At 37.4% G+C, this 25,513-nt stretch overlaps 1 protein-coding gene across 14 annotated transcripts in view; it reads left to right on the top strand.

Moving 5' to 3' along the window:
* Positions 1-25,513, top strand: part of PKP4 (plakophilin 4) — a 256,119-nt gene that overhangs the window by 67,914 nt on the left and 162,692 nt on the right. The gene's annotated exons all lie outside the window — the stretch shown is intronic.

Here is a 25,513-nt window from a genome sequence, read left to right as displayed (position 1 = left end):
CAGTGGTGATCGGTGTCTCTGTCTCGCTCACCTTGCAGAGTGTGTGCATGCACGCCCAGCTTTGTAAGCGTGTTTCACATCACTGACTTTTCTGTCAGGACTCCGGCAACTTGAGGCCTGTGACAGCCTTAGATCTGTTGAACGTTTTAACATAGGTATTACATAGGGTTGTCTCCGTGCTTATTTGGATTAAAGGTTCTATTTGTTGTGTTTGTCTTAATCAGAGTATACTCATCTTGTGAGCTACTGTTCTAAAACTTGTCACACTGTGCCAGTTTGCTTAAATGTCATGTTTATGTTGATTTTTTTAAAGGCACTTAATACTGTTACCCTTTAGATCCAGGTAGCCTTCTAAATTAGATTTTGATCTGGTGGGCTTAGAGAAGTTTTAACTGCTTAAGATTTAGAAGCTTAATAAGGTGAATGTGAGTATAAACCTCCAGGGAGGCTTTTCTTTTCTGCCCTCCTCCCTCAAAAAACACACAAGCAACCAAAAAGTATATGCCTTCTGTGAGAGTTATTTTGTTGGAGATAATCTAATAGTGAACTTGTCTTTTTAAATCTTATGATTTAAATTACTAGTCTTTTTTTCCTCAAGAGATACAAGCTTAGATGTTGTATGTAGGCTGGAATTCTTTGCCCATGACTAATGATGACAAAGAGTGAAAGGGTGTTTAAAACTTCCTTATTTTATTTTTTGCTGTAACTTAAAGATGGGTGTGTATATAAGAGATTGCTCTAAAACTAGGAGATGTGTCTTGCCATTAGAGCTGTATTTTCAAGAAAAAATTATTTTACAACTTATCCTAGTAGCAAGATGTCAAAATATTTTTCATTCATCACAGAAATTTGAAGTTTTTAAACATTTCACAAACTAAGAATTTGGGAAGACACGAGGAAATTAGTCAGTACTATTTTCATTTTCTCCCAAACTATAGATTATCTAGGATTCTATCACCTTTAGGGAGGGAAAAAGGACTCCGTCTTCTTAGTTGTTGAGATCTGACCCAAGGAGCTGTAAAATGAGAAGGCTCTGATTTATTTGTGACTCTTAGTGTATACTGCATTTTGGTAAAACATGACAGTAAATTTATCAAAGTGCCCAGAACTAACTTAAAACCAGAAACTGTGCTCAGTAAGCATAGCAATAGGAACCTTTGTGTCTGTACCTTTAAACTAGATAACCCTGCATGTAGAAGAAACTGGAAACCTATCAGAATTTTTGCCCTATAATTCCTTGATGGCCTCAAATGACTTCAAAATTTTATCTTTTGGCAATGAATAGTATTTTGAATGGATGTTTTGTGGGAGAAAGCAAAAAGGGTTCTGGTTTCTTGGGGTAGGTAAAAAATATACAGATATTTGTTATTTATTAGAATTAAGTCTCCCACTTTATTTAGTTAGTGGGAAGATACACTTCTTCTATTCTTGTTCTTGTTGAGTCCATTAATTTACATTCACAGTTTTCATTCTTAATTTCTTTTAAGATTGTCAGTGCTCATTACTCAATGCGTCAGTCATTCAACCCAGAACACCATATCTATCTCTTGTTCCAAGATACTTGCCTGATTTTAAATAGCTAACTCTAGTTCCCATAGGATTTGTGTGCTACAAAGCAAGATACTCTAATTTCTCTATAATTAGAGTAAAAATTTCTTAGACTTTCCCGAAATATGTCACTTGCCTTTGTCTGCCAAATGAGACAGAGCACAGAAAAGTTACCTAAGAATAAGGAAGCTAATTACTATTTACCTTATGTATTTGATTCTAAAATACTAGTCAGAATGTCACATTTGTAGTTGTGTTAGACTCAAATGAAATAGTTAATTTTAGATTATGTCCTTGGTCATGTATTGTATCAAAGAGCAGTATTACTGGATAGGATGTACAAGTATAGGGAAAGAAAAGGTGCCTCATTTTCTTAGGCTTGGAGTGATGGGATCAGGTCCGCTCATCTCAGAGAACAGACCTTGTTTGATGGTGGATGTGTCTCAGAACGGATGTTTCATTGGGATATAGAGATTCCTCCAGTGTGAGGGGGAAACGGCTGGGTTCCCATCATGGCTCCATTACTTACTGTGTCATCTTGGCAAGATTGTAACCTCTCTCTGCCTCAGTTTCTCATTTGTAGAATGAAGGTAATAATAGTTATTAAAAACATTAAATTAACCTATGTAAAATTTTTATATTGCCTTACACTTAGTAAATGCTCATAGTAAAGGCTAATATTACTATTATCATCATCATCTCTACATAAGAAGGAAATGCCCTCCCTAAGAGAAGCTGGTGGTTCTGCTTTTAAATATGTGTCTGTCTGGACTGATAAACTTCTTCCAGGCCACTGATATGAAGACAAAAAAGCTTTTTTGAATACTGGGCCATGTTTATGCTGTGACAGTATATACTTCGACATGGCATTAAACTTCCAAAACTTCACCATGTTGATCTCACCAATTAAAACAGCTTTATGTATTTTATTATAAGAAGTAGAATAGTGAAAATAAAATTTCTTAACATGCTGACATAGTACAAACCTGAACATCATGTCAAAGCACTTGGTTAAAGAATTGGAAAATAATATCTTTTAACATGCACCTGAATTTTGAGAGGAAGAATCTGGGTTCTTGTAAATTATATCCAAGCCACTACAATACCTCATGTGAATTCCCCATGACAATAAGTAGTAGGGAAGAAAATGACAGGCAACCAGTAGCCATCTTGTTAACAAATCTTTAGTCTGCTAATACCTGAAATTGGATTTAGAGAGTCATAGGAACACTGAAATCTTCCTCTACTGGGCCTCTCTTTCCTTCAGATCCTCCCATGCCAGAAGCTGCTCCTTATTCTTGACAAAACACAGAGATTCATATTCTCTCTCTTTTATGAAGCTGTGACCTTTCATGTTGATGTTAGTCCCATAGATGCATGCATGTGCCTTTATAGAAGTCCTTGCTCTTTTGCAGATAGAAAGAAGGAACTCACTTCTGTTCAACTGCTCCCTCTTTCATGAAACCAACCAAGTTCACCCCAGCCTGAAGTCAACTCTCTGCTGATCTTTCTTAGCACTTTATACCACTGCTCTGACTCATCACTCGCTCCTTTGGATGATATAATTAAAAGCTACCTGAGGACGAAAATGAAAGTTACCTAGTCATGTCCGACTCTTTGCAACCCTATGGACTATACAGTCCATGGAATTCTCCAGGCCAGAATACTAGAGTGGGTAGCCTTTCCCTTCCCCAGGGGATCTTACCAACCCAGGGATCAAACCCAGGTCTCCCGCATTGCAGGCAGTTCTTTACCAGCTGAGCCTCCGGGGAAGCCCAAGATACTGGAGTGGGTAGCCTATGCCTTCTCCCGACCCAGTTATCAAACCAGGGTCTCCTTCATTGCAGGCGGATTCTTTACCAACTGAGCTACTAGGGAATCCCCTACCTAAGGATAGAGGCAGTTTTTATATGTTGCTTCACACACATGTTATAGGCCACTCCTTGCCTGGACCCTTGAATATACTAGAGCTGCATGAATGATTGTTGAAAGAGGAAGTATATAAATAATGCTATCAGATCACTTTGTCACCAACTGGCTATTTTGTGAGGATAATGGAATCTGTTGCCACATTCATAGAAACACTACTAAGCAAGGGAATCTCAAGACAGCACCTAGAAAACTAGGATGTACTCAGCTGTACATTCTTACCTTTAAGACAGTTTGAGTTGCACTATATCCATATTGATCTAGAAATTAAATCTGATCTCTGTGTGGAACAAATTTAAGTTTTATTTCACATGGATGGTCAAATAATGGCATAAGTCTTTTAAAAATATGGAAGAAATTTATATTTCATCTTCTGTCCAACTTAGCTGAAAATGAAGTGTAGGGAATTAAAGGGTGTGATTTATCTTGGTGATGTCACAAAATATCCACCATCATCATGTAAACCAAGTAATCGCAAAAGGAATGTCTTCCAGTTAAGGATCATCCTTCAAAAGAAAGAAACAGTCAGCCCATGGGATTAGCAAAGTAATGTTTTCCTTGGACTCCAGCCTGAAATTACAGGAAGTGTCAGTGGAACTTAAACCACCAGTTGGCTGTTGGGTTTATACACTCAGGATCATCATTTGGCAGTTTCTACTGTTCAGTTCAACTCCTGCTGAGAACACAGGCTTCCCAAGATGAACGTAGATGTTGGAAACAAATTATTTTGTATCCTGACAGTTTTCAGGCTTACCCAAGAATGATCTAGTGCCTAGCTTACATGTGGTCAGGTAAAGAAATATGGCCAAATGCAGTGCCCTCAGAGAGCCTTGCCAATTCCTGTGAAAATCATAGACTAAACTGATTGATTCACCCTTGAAATGGACAGCATGCCTTTGGATGGAAAAGAATTGGAATCTGGTAAGACATTGACTCATTCAGAAATTCACTGCCATCCCTGCAACTTAGAAGTGTCAGCATGCTAATATCACAGGCTCAGGGAAGCAGTGAGCCAGGAGCCAGGAGTAGGCTCTTATTATCAATGGGGGAGTATATTGAACTTTTATAATTGGTAGAATCTCATCCTGGATTGTAGAAATACTCTTTAAAAAATCATATGGCCAATCCTGAATAGCGTTAAATATTTTTCATAGCTCTGTTTAAGGTGCAAGTTGATTTACATTCTGTAAAATCACACATGTAATATTTATTACACTCTTTCATCTTCTGTCATAAAGTTTCTTGAATAATTGAGATCTCTATTTGAACTTGGCCTGACTCCCTAGGTGCTCTAACTTCCATTGTTCTCCCACAAACCACATCCTCTTATTTTGGGTTTATGATTTAAGATGTTAGGAATCCAGGTTTAAGGTTGAGTTCAATCCAAATAGCATGAAATGGTAAGCAAAGAATAGATTTGGTAAAACGTGCTAATATTATGTGTGCTCTCTTACTCTGGTGAAGTTCTAAGTGAGGTATTGGGTATACTTCTTTTGTTATCTTTGATGAGTGAAAATTGGTATGTTCTTCATTTGTGAGGCTTTCAACGAGAATAATACCACCTTTAAAGATTATATTTTCTAACTCTGTGAAAATTACAATTCTGCCTTCATGTGTTCATATTAACTTAAGTGATATTTAAATATCAAAGAGTGAAATGAGAGTCATTATAGAGATCCTTAATTTTTGAAGATAAAAAAGGAAATTTAGATCCCAACTGTGTTCTATTGATATTACTTCATTTTTACATGGATGTGTTAGCTTCAGTAATTACACACCCTTTCCTGTATGGCAGAATGCCCAGAACTGAACAAATTCCAGTACAATTATTTACTTTATTTCTCTGAAACTGAAACAACTCAACTGCTGTACACCTGCTTTTGCAACTTCCTTTAATTTGGCCCCTAGATTTATTTACAAAGAAATAGTTCTCCCTGACACACCTCAGCCCCGTGCAGAAGACAGAATTCTTACTTCAGCTGTAAACAAGCATAGTTTGTAGCCTAGCTAAGAGCATTGGACTGTGAGTACAACACCGAAAACTTCCTGCTTTCCCTTTTAGTAACTTAGTAATTTTTTCTCTTGGTGACTGAATTATCTTGGCAATTGTAATTATGTAATATAGGAACATCTTCTGTGCCTGAACTGCATCATCAAACACAAGGTAAGATTGGATCTTTTCTTAGTAACTTCTGCGGGATCATCACGTTTTACAGCTTTTTCTCTTTAATATTATGGAATTAAAGTTCAAAGTGGGGTCAAGTGGTAGATGTGTTGGCCTGGACTCAAGAATTCTGAATGCTGATACTTGGTTATCTCTTAGGAGATCAGTCCTCTTAAATTGCATGTGACACAGTGAAATTTTAACATTTCTTTTCCATGTGTTAATGATGTAGGGTACCCCCAGTTTGAGTATCTCTATGGTTAAATAATACAAAAGAATATAGTTAACAGGTATATTTATTCATGTATTTGTGTGTACCAAAAAAAAAAGAAAAAGCTGTCCTTAGATTGCCAAGTTAGCTAACAACAGGTAAATTTTTACATCTGCCCATGTTTTCCAGTAGTCTGATAAATGATCAGCTGGACCTGTGAGCACAGTTCCCAAGTCTTTCGTGTCTGAGGCATACATTTTGAATAACTGATTTTTTGTTCTATTTGATTCCCTTGGGGACATCTTTTTAGATGTATTGACACAATAGGTGGTTGTTTTGTTTTACTTTGTTTTGTTTAACAAGCTCTTAACTTCCAGGAGTTTGAACAGCTTCTGTCTGGCTCTTTTTCCATAGCTGAATTACACTTGCTGATGTGGAATACATAGTAGAGGACCCCCCCAATATTTATTGGATAAATGAACTAAGAATGTAAAAATGTTCACGATCCCACTGTAGTTGATTTACACTTGCTTTTAACTAGGTAAAAAAAAAAGCCTACTGTGAGCAAAGACTGTCCAGGAAAGAGATGGGAGGGATGGTCAGGAGACCTATAAAGGTGGTCTGTTTCGTACAATTTCTGCCCTCAGAAGAATACAGAGTTACAAACCATATTGTATATGTTTATTTGTGGTAATTGGCACATAATGAATATTCATTCATTGGAACCACGAAATCCAAGAATATATGTACATGTGTTCCCTTTTGTTAATCAGGCTATAGATATATATTATGCCAGTTTTATATAAATTTGTTAACTTAGGCATTATTATTATCAACTATTAGGCAAAATTATTAGTTTAATATTTACCATTGAATTAGCTGTACCTTTGGTTTACATTTGAAAGTAATAGAATATTTTTCCTTTATTAAAACAGTTAAAGTGAACCTTGCCTTGGCATATTTAAAATGATAATTTCCTTTTCAGTTGAATAACTCAGTTCACAATTCCTGTTCAGAGTTAAATTATGAATATATGGAATAATTTTTCCCCTGTACATGCAAACTTTATGATATTAAATGTGAAATGAGTGACTGCTGAGTTGGTGAGATTGAATGGGTGACAGGATCATTCAGCATTAAATTCTTTGCACTGCTTGATTGTTTTCTTTACAGAATCACTTCTGGAGAGAAAATTATTTCAGAAACATACTTTTTCCCACAGGTATAACCTTGAAGTTATTCCACAGCTATCACAGAACAGTCTGTCTTCATGTTTGTGTTCTTCATATCTAAATTGTAGTTTTTGTCACTTTTGCAGAAAGGGGTCCATACTACGTTACTGTGTCTGTTTTTATTTTATGTGTGTATTCTTTCCAAAGTGATCAGATCTGCTTGTACCTCAGCAAAGTAATTTAGGCTTTGAGTATTTTGTTCTAGGCACTCCTAAGAAAAATCATTTAAAACATAAAGTTGATTTCAAGTAATGCAAAGACAAATCTGTGTCTTAACTTATAGAATCTTAATAGTTTTTATGCACTGAAACCTTCATAATATAGAGATTTATAATAATAGAAAAATTCTGCAAACAAATTGAAAGAACACATTATTGAAACATGAAGGTAAATCGTGTTATAAAATTAAATTCTATATAAATCATATTTCAGATATGAAAATGGCTATCATAAATTGGAAGACTTTTTTAAAATTTATTTATTTTTTAATTGAAGGATAGTTGCTTTACAGAATTTTGTTGTTTTCTGTCAAACATCAACATGAATCAGTCATAGGTATACATATGTCCCCTCCTTCTGAATCTCCCCCCCCATCTCCCCATCCCACAGCTCTAGGTTGATACAGAGACCCTCTTTGAGTTCCCTGAGTCACAGAAAATTCTCATTGGCTCTCTATTTTACATATGGTAATGTAAGTTTCCATGTTATTCTCTCCATACATCTCACCCTCTCCCCCCACCACCTACCCCCCTGCCTAAACCTGAGTCCATAAGTCTATCCTTTATGTCCGTTTCTCCATTGCCCTGAAAATAAATTCTTTGGTACCATCTTTCTGGATTCTGTATATATGCCTTAGTATACAATATTTATCTTTCTCTTTCTTACTTCACTCTGTATAATAGGCTCTAGGTTCATCCACCTCATTAGCACTGACTCAAATGTGTTCCTTTTTATGGCTGAGTAATAGTCCATTGTAGATATGTACCACACTGTCATCTGTTGATTGACATTTAGGTTGCTTCCATGTTCTAGCTGCAGTGAATAGTGCTGCAGTGAACATTGGGGTACATGTGTCTTTTTCAATTTTGGTTTCCTCAGGGTATATGCCTAGGAGTGGGATTGCTGGGTCACATGGTGTTTTTATTCCTAGTTTTTTAATGAGTCTCCATACCATCTTCCATGGTGGCTGTGTCAATTTACATTCCCACCAACAGTGCAAGAGGGTTCCCTTTTCTTCACGCCCTCTCCAGCATTTATTGTTTGTAGACTTTTTGATGATGGCCATTCTGATAGGTGTGAAGTGATATCTCATTGTAGTTTTGATATGAATTTCTCTAATAATGAGTAATGTTGGGCATCTCTTCATGTGTTCGTTAGTCATCTGTATGTCTTCTTTGGAGAAAGGTCTGTTTAGGTCTTTTTCCTGCTTTTTAATTGGGCTGTTTGTTTTTCTAGTATTGACTTGTATGTGCTGCTTGTATATTTTGGGAATTAATCCTTTGTCAATTGTTTCATTTGTTATTATTGTCTCCCCATTCTGAGGGTTGTCTTTTCACCTTGTTTATAGTTTCCTTTGCTGTGCAGAAGCTCTGCAAGTTTAATTGGATCCAACTTGTTTATTTTTGTTGGTTTTTTTTCCATTACTCTAGGAGGTGGGTCATAGAGGATCTTGCTTTGATATGTGTCATCGAATGTTCTGCCTATGTTTTTCCTCTAAGAGTTATAATCTCTGGTCTTACATTTAGGTCTTCAATCCAGTTTGCGTTTATCTTTGAGTGTGGTGTTAGGAAGTATTCAAATTTCATTCCTTTACATGTAGCTGTCCAGTTTTCCAGCACCACTTATTGAAGAGGCTATTTTGCCCCGTTGTATATTCTTGCCTCTTTTGTCAAAAATAAGGTAACCATATGTGTGTGGGCTTATTTCTGGGGTCTCTAACTTGTTCCATTGGTCTGTATTTCTGTTTTTGTACCAGTACCATACTGTCCTGATAACTGTAGCTTTGTAATATAATCTAAAGTCAAGAAGGTTGATTCCTACAGCCCCATTCTTCTTTCTCAAGACTATTTTCTCAAAGTATTTTGTGTTTACATATGAGTTGTGATTTTTTTTTTTTTTTTTTTTGGTTCTACCTCTGTGAAAAATGCCAGGTAGTTTGACAGGGATTGCATTGAATCTGCAGATTGCATTTGGTAGTATAATCATTTTCATTATATTGATTCTTACAACCCAGGAACATGGACTATCTCTCCAACTGTTTATGTTGTCTTTGACTTCTTTCATCAGTATCATAGTTTTTATGTATACAGTTCTTTTGTCTCCTTAGGTAGATTTCTTCCTAGATATTTTTATTCTTTTTGTTGCAGTGGTGAATGGGATTGATTCCTTAATTTCTCTTTCTGATTTTTCATTGTTAGTATATAGGAATGCAAGTGATTTCTTTGTATTGATTTTGTATCCTGCAACTTTGCTAAATTCACTGATTAGCTCTAGTAATTTTCTGATAGTATCTTTAGGGTTTTCTGTGCATAGTATCATGTCATCTGCAAACAATGAGAGCTTTACAACTACTTTTCAGATCTGATTCCTTTTATTTTTCTTCTTCTCTGATTGCCTTATCTAGGATTTCCAAAACTATGTTGAATAATAGTGGTTGAGAGTAGACATTCTTGTCTTGTTCCTGATCTTAGAGGAAATGCCTTCATGTTTTCACCATTGAGAGATAGTTTTCTTAGAATTGAAATCTTTTGGCTTTTGAAGGAAAATTTAATTTTCCTTTCAAAATTGGAGTTCTAGGCATTTCAAATTTGAATTTCAATTTGTAGGCCTTTACATGTGAAAATTCCTATAAACCAGCATGATATCAGAATAATATTAATCATGTGGTATTATCTACTCTAATATGCATATATCCGTTAATACATTTTCCTAAAATCATCCCTAAAGCCTCAATCAAGATAAAGGTCCTCAGCCACTGCATAAATGGCCTTCTAATCTGTTCTGGTGTAATCAATTCTTAACTCTTTCCTCAGCATTCTGTTTTCCTTTAGAAATTCCTTTCCATCAGAAGTTGACATAAACCATCATTTTCCCCCTTTGCAAAATATTTTCATAAATTGGTTTATTAATAAAAGAGTAAACCTGTTTTGCCCAAGTGTAGAATAAATTGGCACCTTCTTTTTTCACTCATGACCTTATCTACCCTCTATGTTTCTTGCTTAAAAGAGACAGTTGTTGGAAAAGGGCAAGCTTACTGGATTTTCCTCATTGTCCCACTTTTCTCAATTGTTTCTTAGAAAGATGAATATTGTTTTTTTTTTCCTCTTATAATGTAAGCAGTTAACAGCAGGATCTTGATTTTTCTTTTAGCTAGCAAAGTATAATGAAAAAGTGAACTGTTACTAAATTATTTTGTGGAAAAATATATCTTAGTAATTGCTCCTGTTGGCATTATTCCCAACTGATTAGAAGATTTGATGGTCTGTAGGTAAGAATATGAAACCTACATAGGTATGGATACTGAACAGAATGCTGTTTCACTTAATTTATTTGGTCTGCACTATAGAATAGGGAAAACATTTTTGTTCATGCAGAACTTTTATTTAATTGGATTTCTTTTTTTAATATCATACCCTTTAAAAACTTCTTTTGATTTCCCATTGAAAACTGTGAAGATGCCCACCCTGTTGTCAGAATCAGAGAGGAGTTCTACTATAAGGACAGTAGAACAAAATTGAGAAGAATAGTTAGCAGATCATTTATGTTAGATCTGCCCTTGTAAGTACAGAGACCCAATATTGCTTTATGTGGCTTTCCTGCTTTTCAGTACAGTCAAATTGCTGTCTCTTCTCTTTCTGCCACCATCATCACCACTACTACTACGGGAAAGGAGTGAAAAATTTATAAAAGATCTTATCACTGTTAGTGAGATATAAAAGGCAATAAACTCTGTGGAATAGTAATCCATTAGGAAACTAATATCTAACAATTATTATTACTTAAACTGTGTGCCATGCATTGTGCTAAGTGCTTTTCATGAAGGATTTCCTCTATTATTTATCAAACCTTTATGAGTTGTGAAAATCAGTCAGGTTTTTTTGGCCACTGAACATGTTATCCAAATTTCTTGTTCTTTGCATTTTTCCACCTGAATAGACTTAAGTGGGAAAATATATAGCCTTGAGCTGTAGAAGTAAGTTGTTCCAGTAAATTGTTTTTAATCTTTAAATTAGCCAGAATGTTTTCAGTTGCCTGTAACTAAAAACCTAGAATCATACATTTAGTTGTTATTATTACTGCTATTTACAGATGGGAAAATTGAAACTCTGGTAAAGTTGAGTAATGTGTCCAAGCTTACACAGTTAATCAATAGGAAATCTAGTATTCATATCCAAGCAGTTATACTTTAGAGATGCATAGTAAATAATTAACATCTACAGTGGAGGTAATAAAGGAAAAATAGATATAGAAGAAAATTGAATCACTGTTGTTGATAAATATTATTTGAGAAGTTATCTTGGAATATGGAAGAAAAGAACAAAAAAGATATAGATGTCCCTAGACATGGAGGCCAAAGAGAATAAATCTAACATAAGTATTGTGGATGTTCTTGAAAAAGATGTTAGAATAATTAGAGCAGAAATAACTTAAATATAATTTTGAAAGTTTTTCTAAGCAGAAAATATAGCTCTGAGTATACAGATTTGAGGTGGTCAGCACATTCCAGGCATCACATATGAAAAAGGGACCTGTCCAGGAATAATTTTGACAAAGTTTTATATTATACAAAGCTAAAGAGGAAAAGGGTTCTAGAAGAATCCATATAAATACTTTAACTACAGAAGATAAGATCAGACTGTCATATAACTCGGTGTGGAGCAGTGTGTTTAGAGTATTGGGGGGGAGGGGAATGCTTATAGTCCAAGAGTTTTATACCCAGCTAGAATGTCTTCAGTGTATGAAGAATGAAAAATATACTTTCAGACATTTAAGAACTCATGAAATAGATTCAATCTTGTGCCCTGGTACCCTTTAATAGTTGAAGGTGTGCTCCCTTCAGAGAATAACCAAATAAATATAAGACTCAAGAATGAGCAATTTATGGTATGAAATAGTTAGTACATCATCTCTTACTTGATTAAGATTCCAAGCCAGGAATCTAGGGTTATTATATGCTATCAGTTAGATTTTACAGTATTTCTTCAGTGCTTTCCTGCTTCTTATGGTCCCCAAACTATATTTTCCTTCACATAGTTCAGATGGATATATTACTCTGTCTGATGACTGTCCCTGTTAGCCATTGGTACTATTCTGATTCACTCTTGATAACAGTAGGTAAACTGCATATGTATTTTAGACTCCACAGGAAGAATGCCTAGTCAGTATCTGGTATCATTTAGACATTTGGTGGCATTTTTCATTATCACAGCACTTAAGATGTTTTGCAACCTATAAGTTGATATTGAATTCTCTGAGTCATGGTTTGTTTGCTTACTGAATTTGCAAAGATATAAAAGAAAAAAAAATCTTCAGTTTGAGCTGGGAACAAATTTCTATACATGTTTTCATTTTCCTTGGATCTTTGCGTAACTTTAACTGTATGTAAAACATCAGTGTCAGTGGTATCATCTTAGGTATGTTAAGATACATATTTACTTAGAAGAAGTTTTATAAGGAAATTCCCAAAGGTATTCTAGACTATGAGGAATAGGACTGTGTCCTTAGCACAGGACAGATAGGTTAAAGGAGTTTAGCAGTTACCTATCAGATGAGTGAATAAAATGAATGCAATCTGTGCTGAGTAATTACAAATGAGAAAGAAAAATACAGTAACTTCCTAATGAAAGGGAGTCATTTGACATTAACAGACAATTAACAAAAGAAGGGATATAAATAACTAATGTGTGTGTGAAATAATATTTTTCCACACTAGTAATTATAGAAATACATATTAAAATAATGAAAATATATCTGCCTTTCATATTGGTAACAGTTAAAGAGTAAAAAACAGTGTGAGTGCAGTGATGTTAGCAATTTCATGCAGTGTTGCTAAGAGTAAATTGGCAACCATTTTGGAAAGCAATTTAATGATAAGTATAATAAGAATGGATATAACCATTCTTAAGGCCTTTATTATACTTGTCATTAATTACTAGTGTGGTAAAAATATTATTTCACACACACATTAGTTATTTATATCCCTTCTTTTGTTAATTGTCTGTTAATGTCAAATAACTCCCTTTCATTAGGTAGTTACTGTATTTTTCTTTCTCATTTATAATTACTCAGCACAGATTGCATTCATTTTATTCACTCATCTGATAGGTTAAAGGAGTTTAGCAGTTACCTATCTGTCCTGTGCTAAGGACACAGTTCTATTCCTCATAGTCTAGAATAGCTTTGGAAATTTCCTTATAAAACTTCTTCTAAGTAAATGCATATCTTAACATACCTAAGGTGATACCATTGACACTGATGAATAATTCCAATTCTAAGTGTCTAGTCTAAGGAAATACTAAGTGTTAACACAAAAATATTAATCATAGTGATGTTTATGATATCTAAAAATTGGCTACAGCTTGATTGTCCAAGTGGAATGAATACATAATAGTACATGAGTATGAAAGGCTTTACACAGCATTTAAAAATCACATTTCTAAAGAATTTTTAATAACAGGAAAAACTCATAATACAAATGAAATGATGAGGCATCTAACCATACAGGTAAAAATTTTCTATAGAAATGCACATAAATGTATACATGTGTGTGTATATGTGTATATACACACACAGATGTGCAATCATTAATAAAACAAGAGACACTTCTAAATACTGAGTAAATATCTTCAGGCTTTTTCTTTTGTATTTTCCAAATTTCCTTACAAAAATCATATAATGTTTAATAAAAATGCTGAAGCCATAAAATAATATGACTGAAGTTTTAAAAAAGATAGTAAAAGGTTCAGTTCAGTTCAGTCACTCAGTTGTGTCCTACTCTTTGTGACCCCATGAACTGCAGCATGTCAGACTTCCCTGTCCATCACCAACTCCTGGAGCTTGCTCAAACTCATGTCCATCGAGTCAGTGATGGCATCCAACCATCTTGTCCTCTTTCATCCCCTTCTCCTCCTGCCTTCAATTTTACTCAGCATCAGGGTATTTCTAATGAGTCAGCTCTTCACATCAGGTGCCAAAGTATTGGAGCTTCAGTATCAGTCCTTCCAGTGAATATTCAGGATTGATTTCCTTTAGGATTGACAGTAAAAGGTTACCATAGATTAAGTTGACAGAGAAGGAAAGAAAAGAAGTAAGTGTATATAGATTGCCAGTTGTGGAAAATATGTCAGATAAATCATGGTTGAAATGGAAAATTTAGCATCACTGTGATGGCAGCCTTCAGATCCAGAGGGCATCATAGCACAGTGATTAGGAGCAGCAGCTCCCACTTCTGCCCCTGGCTATGCTGGTGTGACTTTGAGCAGGTTACTTTAGATAGAGGCTTCTGTGTCTTCATTTGTAGTAAAATGAGGATAATGGTTCCAGTCTTTCTGAAACAATAAACATTCACTGGCATTCAAAGATACAGTTGTTACCCTTAAGATGGTATAAAGAAAGGTTGTGGAAGCAGCAAGTTCTAGTCCAGGGCCATTTAGGAAGCACCTGCATCCAAACTGAAGAATATTCAAAGGCATGGGTCCAGGCTGAGACTTGGCCCATGGAAGGGGTTCTATCCAGAGGACAAGGCAGAGGTTGCATGCCTTACGGCCCCTGTGGCATCATGCTGATGAAGCTGATGGGAGGAGTCAACATCTTTCTGCACCCATGGAGATAGGGGTTGTATCATCTTCAAGCAGTTCTGCATATCCAATTATTTGTAGATACCTTTACACAGTATATTCAGAAATCACATTATAAAATTCCTCAACTATATCTTTACCAGTTGCCTTGGAGGGCTTTTCTACAAAGAATCATTAAGTCAGAAAGGGAAGATGTCGAGAAGTGTACCAAATATCCATATTTTTGGAGTGCTCGACTCAAGGATATATACTCCAAGGATGCTTTCCACTGTATTTCAGAGCTTAGAGTAGTGTCTAATACTAGTCAACTTTCCATACTTGTTGAATATATATTTATTGAAAATGTGTGTTCATGGAAAATAGGTAGGGAACAAAACACAAACATAGCAAACATCAAAGTCACTTCATGAAGTAGTCATTCCCTAGGAATAATGAGGGTGGAAGTAAGAAGCTCCTTCCCCCAAATACATAGTAGGAGGGGGGTTACATATCCAAAAAAGGAAAATGAAAGTTTCCTCATGACATGTGTCTGAAAATTTATACCTGATATTTTTTTCCCTTCCATTATAAAAATCTAATCTGCCTAAAAATGGTAGTCATGAGGGATTTGTTCAAAAACGAGTGTGCGTTTCTGAGGTGGAATGGTGGTCCCCGCCTCTTGCTCAGGGCCACACTACCCCGGGCTTCCTCTGCTTCTGCAAACATCTGCCTCTCCAGCCCCACCGCCTGTGACAGCAGACTGCCTGCTTCTCAAAATGCTGTCACTTGCTGGGGGTAAGGAGTGAGGCATCTGTTCTGACGCGGTTGTATTTTCCAGCTTTTAAGTGCTTCCAGCAATATTTCATTGAAAAAGTAGCCTTAGTGAGTCATGTCTAAGCCTGAAGAAACACTGGTGCCTTTACAGAGAAGTTGAGTTTGTCACTGCTGGAATGCCTCATACCTCTAATCTGTTCTTGCCTTCCATAACCTGGATGCAATCCAAACCCAATTGTATCCACTCTGACTGATTTATTTGAACTGGCAGAACTCACATGGGTAGACTCTAAATGTTCCCTTATGATATATTCCTACACAGAAGAAAGTAAATGTAGTAATTGGGACTGTCTTATTTTGTGACTAGAACTACACACAAAAAAAAAAAAAAAAGTCTTTTCCAATACAGTTCATATATTTGGAAAATAACTTCCCAGCTTCAAAATCCTTTAGCCCAGGCAGACTAGAAATACACAACGAGACAGAATAGATTGGCCCCAGACCATTGCAAGGCACAAGGTCCAGTTTGTATTGTGGGGCTGTTTTAGGTAGCATTTTGACGGCCTGAAATAGGTTTTTAAACATCTTGAGAAAACCATGTTCCCCCATTCAGCTTTTGCTTCCCACAGCCGAGTAGTACTGGCAAGTTCGAAGGTCATTCACCTTGACAACTCAGAAAAATGTCAGATGGCCACCTGAGAGCCAGGTTGTGAGACGGGAGGTTACCAGCCAGGAGAACCGAGCCAAAAAAGAACAGCCCTCTCCCACAGTCTTCAGCAGGATGCTTCGGAGGGTGCTGCTGGCTACTGGGCAAGCTGGTCAGTCCTGGGACCCTGTAGGAGAGGCACATGGAGCCCTGAGCTGGGGTGGCGGTCAGTTTGTTCTGAGGACACCACTGTGCCATAGGGAATATTTTTAAATGTTAGCCTTGTTCTTATTTATACTAATAATCTGATAAGCCTGACTCATCAATGAACTCTTACAGAGTTTCACTCTACCCTTACAAAGAATTCAGTCGTTTCTTAGTAGAATGAGAAGCATGCAGACATTGATGTCAGGCTGACCTGGATTCAAATCCAAACTTCCACAAGTAGCTTTATGCTATTGGGCAAGCCCCTTAACCTTTCATAGCCTGTTTCCTCTGTGAAATTACAACAATGCCCAGTTTGTAGGTTATAGGGTGTATATTTAAAATGCCAGTAAAGGGCTTGGTGCTTAATAGGTGGTCAAGCCGGGGTCAAGCCGCTCTCTAGAAGCAAAGCTGTCAGGAATTTCATGAATACTGAAGTTTTCTGTCTTTGGGGTTTAGTAATAAAACGCATTCAGATCTAATTGCTCCTGAAATTGCTTTTGCAAAATGAAGCCACCCACAGGTGTGGAGTATTGTTTACCCTGTTGCTCTTTGTTTCCTGCAGAGCATTTAGTTTTCATTTTCATCTACTGGAAATCTTTATTTCCCAATCTTTCAGTTTTGTTTGGTGAATTGAAAAAAATCCTACTCCAACCCCCTGTTTCTTGTTAAAACCTGCCTTAGGACTCTTCGTTGCCTGAAATGGATTTAAACATTCTGCAGTCCAAAATAATGTCATAGGATTATTCTGAAAGAGCTCTCTGCTGGATCTAAGAAGCCATTAATTGTTTTGAGACTATGAACCGTAGCTGGTGGAAGTGGCAGATTCTGACTCGGTGCAGGAGACGTGCTGAAGCAATCTGGTGTGCTTCAGGTCCTGCAGCTGCCACAGGGAGGTGGGCAGTGCTCTGGTTTGAGCCCCAACCCCTTAAAGGCTTTTTCTAAATGATCATATTGCAAAGATCCACCCATTTCCTTAAATCAGTTTAGAAAAGGGATTATTTCTTAATAGCAAACGAAGCAACAGACAAAGGATTAATCTCAAAAATATACAAGCAACTCCTCCAGCTCAACTCCAGAAAAATAAATGACCCAATCAAAAAATGGGCCAAAGAACTAAACAGACATTTCTCCAAGGAAGACATACAGATGGCTAACAAACACATGAAAAGATGCTCAACATCACTCATTATCAGAGAAATGCAAATCAAAACCACAGTGAGGTACCATTATACACCAGTCAGGATGGCTGCTATCCAAAAGTCTACAAGCAATAAATGCTGGAGAGGGTATGGAGAAAAGGGAACCCTCTTACACTGTTGGTGGGAATGCAAATTAGTACACCCACTATGGAAAACAGTGTGGAGATTTCTTAAAAAGCTGGAAATAGAACTGCCATATGACCCAGCAATCCCACTGCTGGACATACACACCAAGGAAACCAGATCTGAAAGAGACACGTGCACCCCAATGTTCATCGCAGCACTGTTTATAATAGCCAGGACATGGAAGCAACCTAGATGCCCATCAGCAGACGAATGGATGAGGAAGCTGTGGTACATATACACCATGGAATATTACTCAGCCATTAAAAAGAATTCATTTGAATCAGTTCTAATGAGATGGATGAAACTGGAGCCCATTATACAGAGCGAAGTAAGCCAGAAAGATAAAGACCATTACAGTATACTAACACATATATATGGAATTTAGAAAGATGGTAATGATAACCCTATATGCAAAACAGAAAAAGAGACTCAGATGTATAGAACAGACTTGTGGACTCTGGGAGAAGGCGAGGGTGGGATGTTTCAAGAGAACAGCATCGAAACATGTATATTATCTAGGGTGAAACAGATCACCAGCCCAGGTTGGGTGCATGAGACAAGTGCTCGGGCCTGGTGCACTGGGAAGACTCAGAGGGATCGGGTCGAGAGGGAGGTGGGAGGGGGGACCGGGATGGGGAATACATGTAAATCCATGGCTAATTCATTTCAATGTATGACAAAAACCACTGCAATGATGTAAAGTAATTAGCCTCCAACTAATAAAAATAAATGGAAAAAAAAAGAAAAAGGGATTATTTCTTGAATATATTTTTTTAATATTTTCAATTTTAAATACTAGGCCCCACATGCTGTGCGATATATTGCATTTAGAAAGCCCTTGTTTATCTGTAGGACATGTCTAGAATTCCTATCAAACTGTCAGCAGAGATGAGACTCTAGTAGGAAATAGTAACCTCCGACTTCCTTTTCTTACTGGGTGCTAAGAAACAGTGTTCCAATGCTGTGACAGTTAGTGTGTATCTGTACAGAAGCACAAATTATTGACAGTTCTTAGTTACTGTTGGCATTTACCAGTGTGCAGGACACTGACTCTTAAGCACTTTGTATGTATCACCTCACGTCATCCTCACAGAGCCCTAAAATCAGTCGCTATTATTAGTCCCATTTTACAGCTGAAGTAGCTGAGGCTTAATGAGTTTGTCAAACTTAAATCTATCGGAATGTAGACACTCATCCATAGCAGAAACCCTTGTTCCTAGAATGAGGCCTGCTGCAAAATAAATGCTCAACTGATGTTTGTTAGATGACTGAACGTCCTAAAGTTCACACACCTGATTAGAATTCAGGAATTGACAAAAAGGATTCAATTCCAGGGGACTCCCAGACACTAAAGCCTGTAGCTTAAACTTACATGTTTTTCTGCCCCTCGTTCCCCTTAATCAGCCCTCTATTAGACAGTTTCAAGAAACAGAGGACATGATCCCCGCCGTCTAGATGCATAATCCAATGAAAGATGCTTAAAACCCAGTAAAGATGTTCAGAATGTACTTGCTAAGCTTCAGAATACAAGTTGAGGCAATTAGGCATTAAAACAGTCAACTCTGCCATAAATATGTGTTAATTGGGCTTCAGGTGTAGCTGCTGTGAAAAATGAGATATCAGAATATCATGGCTTAAATAAACAAGAGAGAAATATGTTTCTGTCGCAGAACATTCCAGAGAGAAGTGGTCCAGAGCTGCTAAGGCAGCTTGCCTCATGGTTGCTGTCAGCATCTGAGACAGCTCCCAGTTCTCATCAAGTTCTGTCAGGAGGTAAGGGTTTCTGAAGCAGGGGAACAGACGTGTTCCTTTCGTAGGGCATGGTCTAGAGAGGCTTGTTCCTCTCAGGCATTGAACTGGGTGAACTGGATCATGTGGCCACAACAAGCAGCCTCAAAAGCTGGGACTGCAGGCTCCAGCTGAATTCAGATACAGTGATGATCAACAACTAACGGTTTTTCCCACAGTCTACTTGGCAAAAGTGTGGGTGCCCTGGTCTGTGGGCCTTGTTCCTCTTCTGCCCTCTTTTCTATCTGGCGTACTCTACCTTCGTGATTAGTGCTGGGCTGGGCTGAGCTGAACTGGTTGCTCATTGTGGCTCAGCAAAGGTCAGAATCCTTACACTGATTTTTATATTCTCTGTTTAACATTTATAAGTGAGATGCTATGGAGGATAGACTAAAATTTGATTTCCTTGTGTTTAGTTTTTAAAATTTATTTTATTAGAGTGTAGTTGACTTACAACATTGTATTAATTTCCGTTGTACAGCAAAATGAATCAGTTATACATATATATATAATTTCCCTAGTTTTTTCCATTATGGTTTATCACAGGATATTGAATATATTGATAGTTTCCTATGCTGTATATACTAGTTTACATCTGCTAATCCCAAACTCCCAATCCATCCCTCCCCCTCAAACCTCACCCCTTGCCAACCACAAATCTCTTATGTCTGTGAGTCTGTTTCTGTTTTGTAAAAAAATTCTTTTTTTACCATTTTTTTAAATTCTATAAGTGGTTATCATATGATATTTGACTTTCTCTTTCTGATTTACTTCACTTAGTATGATAATCTCTAGGTCAATCCATGTTGCTATAAATGGCATTATTTTACTCTTTTTTATAGCTGAGTAGTATTCCTCTGTGTATATTTACCACATCTTTATCTATTCATCTGTCAATGGACATTTAGATTGTTTCTGTGTCTTGGCTGTTGGGAATATGCTGCTATTTACAGAGGTGCTAGTATCTTTTTGAATTACAGTTTTCTCTGGATATATGCCCAGGAGTGGGATTGCTGAGTCACATGACAACTCTAGTCTTTTAAGGAACCTCCATGCTGTTTTCCAGGCTTCCCTTGTGGCTCAGCTGGTAAAGAATCCGCCTGCAATGTGGGAGACCTGGGTTCGATCCCTGCGTTGGGGAGATCCCCTGGAAAAGGGAAAGGCTACCCACTCCAGTATTCTGGCCTGGAGAATTCTGTATCATGGAGAATTCTAGAGAATTCATGGCTTGTATAGTCCATGCAGTCACAAAGAGTTGAACACAACTAAGTGACTTTCACATCACTTCATACTGTTTTCCATATCGTCTGCACCGTTTCCGTTCCATCAGCAGATGTATGAGGGTTCTCTTCACACCCTCTCCAACATTTATTTGTAGATTTTTTAAAATGATGGCCTTATGGTGATACCTCATTGTGATTTTGATTTGCATTTCTCTAATAATTAGCAATTTGAGCATCTTTTCATGTGCCTGTTGGCCATCTGTATGTATTCTTTGAAGAAATGTCTATATAGATTGGATAGTTTTTCAGTTGGATTGTTTTGTTGTTGTTGAGTTTAATTTCCTTGCGTTCTCAATAAGTTTCTGTTTTTCAATGCTCTTTTGTTTCGCCTTTAAGCCTAAATATGCTGATTTTTGAAGTCCTGTTAATATTGCTTAAATTTTTTAAAAAATCCTCATCAAACTTTTCATGCTCTTACCATCTTGTAACATAGTAATGGAAATTACTAAATATGCTATGATATCTTAATGTTTCATTTCTTTTTTTTTTTTTTATTAGTTGGAGGCTAATTACTTTACATCATTACAGTAGTTTTTGTTATACATTGATATGAATTAGCCATGGATTTACATGTACTCCCCATCCCAGTCCCCCCTCCCACCTCCCTCTCCACCCGATCCCTCTGGGTCTTCCCAGTGCACCAGGCCCGAGCACTTGTCTCATGCACCCAACCTAGGCTGGTGATCTGTTTCACCCTAGATAATATACATGTTTCAATGCTGTTCTCCTGAAACATCCCACCCTCGCCTTCTCCCAGAGTCCACAAGTCTGTTCCATACATCTGAGTCTCTTTTTCTGTTTTGCATATAGGGTTATCGTTACCATCTTTCTAAAGTCCATATATATGTGTTAGTATACTGTAATGGTCTTTATCTTTCTGGCTTACTTCGCTCTGTATAATGGGCTCCAGTTTCATCCATCTCATTAGAACTGATTCAAATGAATTCTTTTGAATGGCTGAGTAATATTCCATGGTGTATATGTACCACAGCTTCCTCATCCATTCGTCTGCTGATGGGCATCTGGGTTGCTTCCATGTCCTGGCTATTATAAACAGTGCTGCAATGAACATTGGGGTGCATGTGTCTCTTTCAGATCTGGTTTCCTTGGTGTGTATGCCCAGAAGTGGGATTGCTGGGTCATACGGCAGTTCTATTTCCAGCTTTTTAAGAAATCTCCACACTGTTTTCCATAGTGGCTGTACTAATTTACATTCCCACCAACAGTGTAAGAGGGTTCCCTTTTCTCCACACCCTCTCCAGCATTTATTGCTTGTAGACTTTTGGATAGCAGCCATCCTGACTGGCGTATAATGGTACCTCATTGTGGTTTTGATTTGCATTTCTCTGATAATGAGTGATGTTGAGCATCTTTTCATGTGTTTGTTAGCCATCTGTATGTCTTCCTTGGAGAAATGTCTGTTGAGTTCTTTGGCCCATTTTTTGATTGGGTCATTTATTTTTCTGGAGTTGAGCTGGAGGAGTTGCTTGTATATTTTTGAGATTAATCCTTTGTCTGTTGCTTCGTTTGCTATTATTTTCTCCCAATCTGAGGGCTGTCTTTTCACCTTGCTTATAGTGTCCTTTGTTGTGCAAAAGCTTTTAAGTTTCATTAGGTCCCATTTGTTTATTTTTGCTTTTATTTCTGAAATTCTGGGATGTGGGTCATAGAGGATCCTGCTGTGATTTATGTCGGAGAGTGTTTTGCCTATGTTCTCCTCTAGGAGTTTGATAGTTTCTGGTCTTAATGTTTCATTTCTATTTCTTTATTTCTCTGTTCCTGCATTTGGAATAACTATACTACCCTCGGTTCTTAAATTTAGATATATTTTCATAATGTCATCAGGTCTCTCTCCAGAGTTACATCTGTTCGTTTTTTTCCCCTATAATACTGAAAAATTTTCCTCTACAGTTTATAACTGGAAATGAGTACATTTCATAACATAATCTCAACAAAACATTACTCTTTTAGGAAAACAAAAGTAGTTTTCTAATTCAAAGTTTTTAATCCCTAAGCGTAGGAAAGTTATCTATCCTTTTTCAACTTTTTATTTCCAGTACCTGGAACAATGCTCAGAATCTGACTACAGTGCTCCAGTATTTGTTGACTAAATCATATTTAACTTTTTAAGGTTAAAACAAAAAATTCTCCGCTTTAGTCTGTAGGCTTAGTTTAAAGTGTTGCAAAATAATCCACTTAAAGTGTTTTGACTCCAGCAACTCCCCCCTGTGTGTGTGACTCACTCAGTCGTGTCCCACTCTTTGTGGCCTCATGGGCTGTAGCCCGCCAGGCTTCTCGGTCCATGAAATTCTCCAGGCAAGAATACTGGAGTGGGGTATTCTTGTCCATGAAATTCTCCAGAGGATTTTCCCGACCCAGGGATTCTTTACCGTCTGAGCCACCAGGAACTATCCCCTAAATAACCAGTATATTTACATACAGCACGTGCTCACACGCAGGTGTATGCACTCCCATGTGCGTGTACACACATGCATTTGTTTGCAGGCCAGGCCACTGACGACTTCACCCCTTTGAAACGTTCTAAAAATTGCCATGAAAATGCCCTTATAAGGCCCTCACTCTCAACCTTATTCCATCTAGTCTGTAGCATATAATTTGATTATCTTTGTATTTCAGTAGATTATGTTTTGGGTGTGCAAATTTAGCCAAGTAGTTGAGAAGGGGGGAGGTGAGGAGAGGGACTAGAGGGAAGGAAAAAGAAAGGTGGATGGACATCAGAGAGGGACTGTGAGAGCGCCAGGTGACATTCCTGGGTCACAGAAGGATACAGAACAGCTCAAAGGCAGGTCCCGGGCTTTAGTGATGCCACCCTACGGCTGTGGCTATGCGTGTTTCGTTGGTAAGATTATGATTAACTATTAAGAAATGTGTGTGTGTTCCATGTATTCTATTTAACAAATCAGAAGAAAGCGTAACATCTTAGCAGTGTTTGAAATCAGAAAATAAATTACCTTGTGGAGGATTAACTTTGGATATCCAGAAATTTTAATCCTGTGAAGCAACTCTTTACTCAAAGATGACAGAGAAATGAAAAATTACTAACTAGTATAAAGAATCCATGTAGCCAGTTTTAGAAAGGAATGCATGAAAGGTTGTAACTAGGAAGAACAACACTGAGGGACTAGACCAGGTCTAGCCATCCTCGTTATCCTTATCAGAGAGGTAAGTAGAATTTTGTTAATAGGATGATAATTAATGTTTACTGTGCACTTGGGCCAGGCATTATGCAGGTGATGACAGTGTGTATACTAAATAAGTTCCCCCCAGTAGCTCTGTGATCTGGGAATTGTGCAGATTATCTTAAATATTTTAAATGCATGGGAAATGAGGTGTAAATGGGTAATTTGCTGTTTGTGAGCAATAGTAATGAAGAATTTGTTTTGTTTGATGCCATTGAGTATTGAATGTGGTCTAAATGGGACATGTCACCAGAAGCCAGAAGGTCCTGTATTCTCAGTCATCCATCCAACTCTGTCTACACGTAACTGTTACCATATATAACTGGCTGTTGGATAAGTTCACATGCCTCATCTGTCCAGACTTTAGGAGAGCACAGATCCATGACACGAACGAGCCCTCTTTACGTGCAGGTGCACATGGGGAGTAGTAACCGTGGAGTGACATTTAAGGAAGCTGGAGCTCAATGAATGAACCGCCACTCTCCCGCCCGCCATCCCTCCCTACACACACACACACACACACACCCACACACACTCTCACTCCCACTCCCTCCCTCCTTCCTCCTTTTACCTTCAAAGGCCTCTCAGTCCCGGGACCAGGATCTGATTCCTTTCTCTCCACATGCCCATGTCATTGGGCACCCAGAGACCCAGAACATGTAATCTCGAGTCCTGAGCATGGCAGAGAGCAGGCCTAATTTCCATATTTAGTTGGGAGCTGCTGGGCACTGGAAAGTTGAGCTTTAATTCTGATTAGCTTGCTTATCTCAGGAGGAAGTCTTCCTTTGCTTCCCTTTTGGGGCCAGCTTCCTCACCAGACGCCTGGGCCATCTCTGTTTCTCTGTATACTCTCACTTTACCAGCTGTTTTCCGCTTCCTGCAGCTTCAGTTTTGTCCTTTTTTGCTCTTCCTGTAACCCCACCAGAAGCACTGTCTCTTGTTGTTTGTTCAAAGAAAGGGAAGTGGAAAAAGAGGCTTAAAATTTTAAGATATGGGTAAGTCTGTTCTTCTAAGTTGTAAACTGCTGGAGGGCAAGTGCCCTTGTTGTACATTGCGAAGCATTAATAAAATCTCACGAACTTAATGCTTTTCATAGTAACAAAGCACAACTATAATGGAATTTAAGCAGATGCAGAAGTTAGGATTTTCCTAATAATACCTACATTGAGTTCATAATCTTCACACGTATTTAAACTTGCTTCCAGTAGTTATTCATCATATCCATGAAAAATTATAGCTGTTCATTTATATATATATGTAATTATATATAAATATATATGTAATGTATATAAATGTGTGTGTGTGTGTGTAATACATCTGCATATTTACCACCTAGTGACATGCTTGTTTCTAACCTGGTACCATAGTTTTTCCTATTTGTAAACTTGTGATAAAATTTCATAAGTGCATTGTATAATATGATCTAATTAG

The sequence above is a fragment of the Odocoileus virginianus genome, chromosome 13, assembly GCF_023699985.2.
Source record: "Odocoileus virginianus isolate 20LAN1187 ecotype Illinois chromosome 13, Ovbor_1.2, whole genome shotgun sequence".
Classification (NCBI taxonomy): Eukaryota; Metazoa; Chordata; class Mammalia; order Artiodactyla; family Cervidae; genus Odocoileus; species Odocoileus virginianus.
The sequence above is the reverse complement of the archived record's forward strand: the minus strand, read 5'-3'. Positions and strand labels throughout refer to the sequence as shown.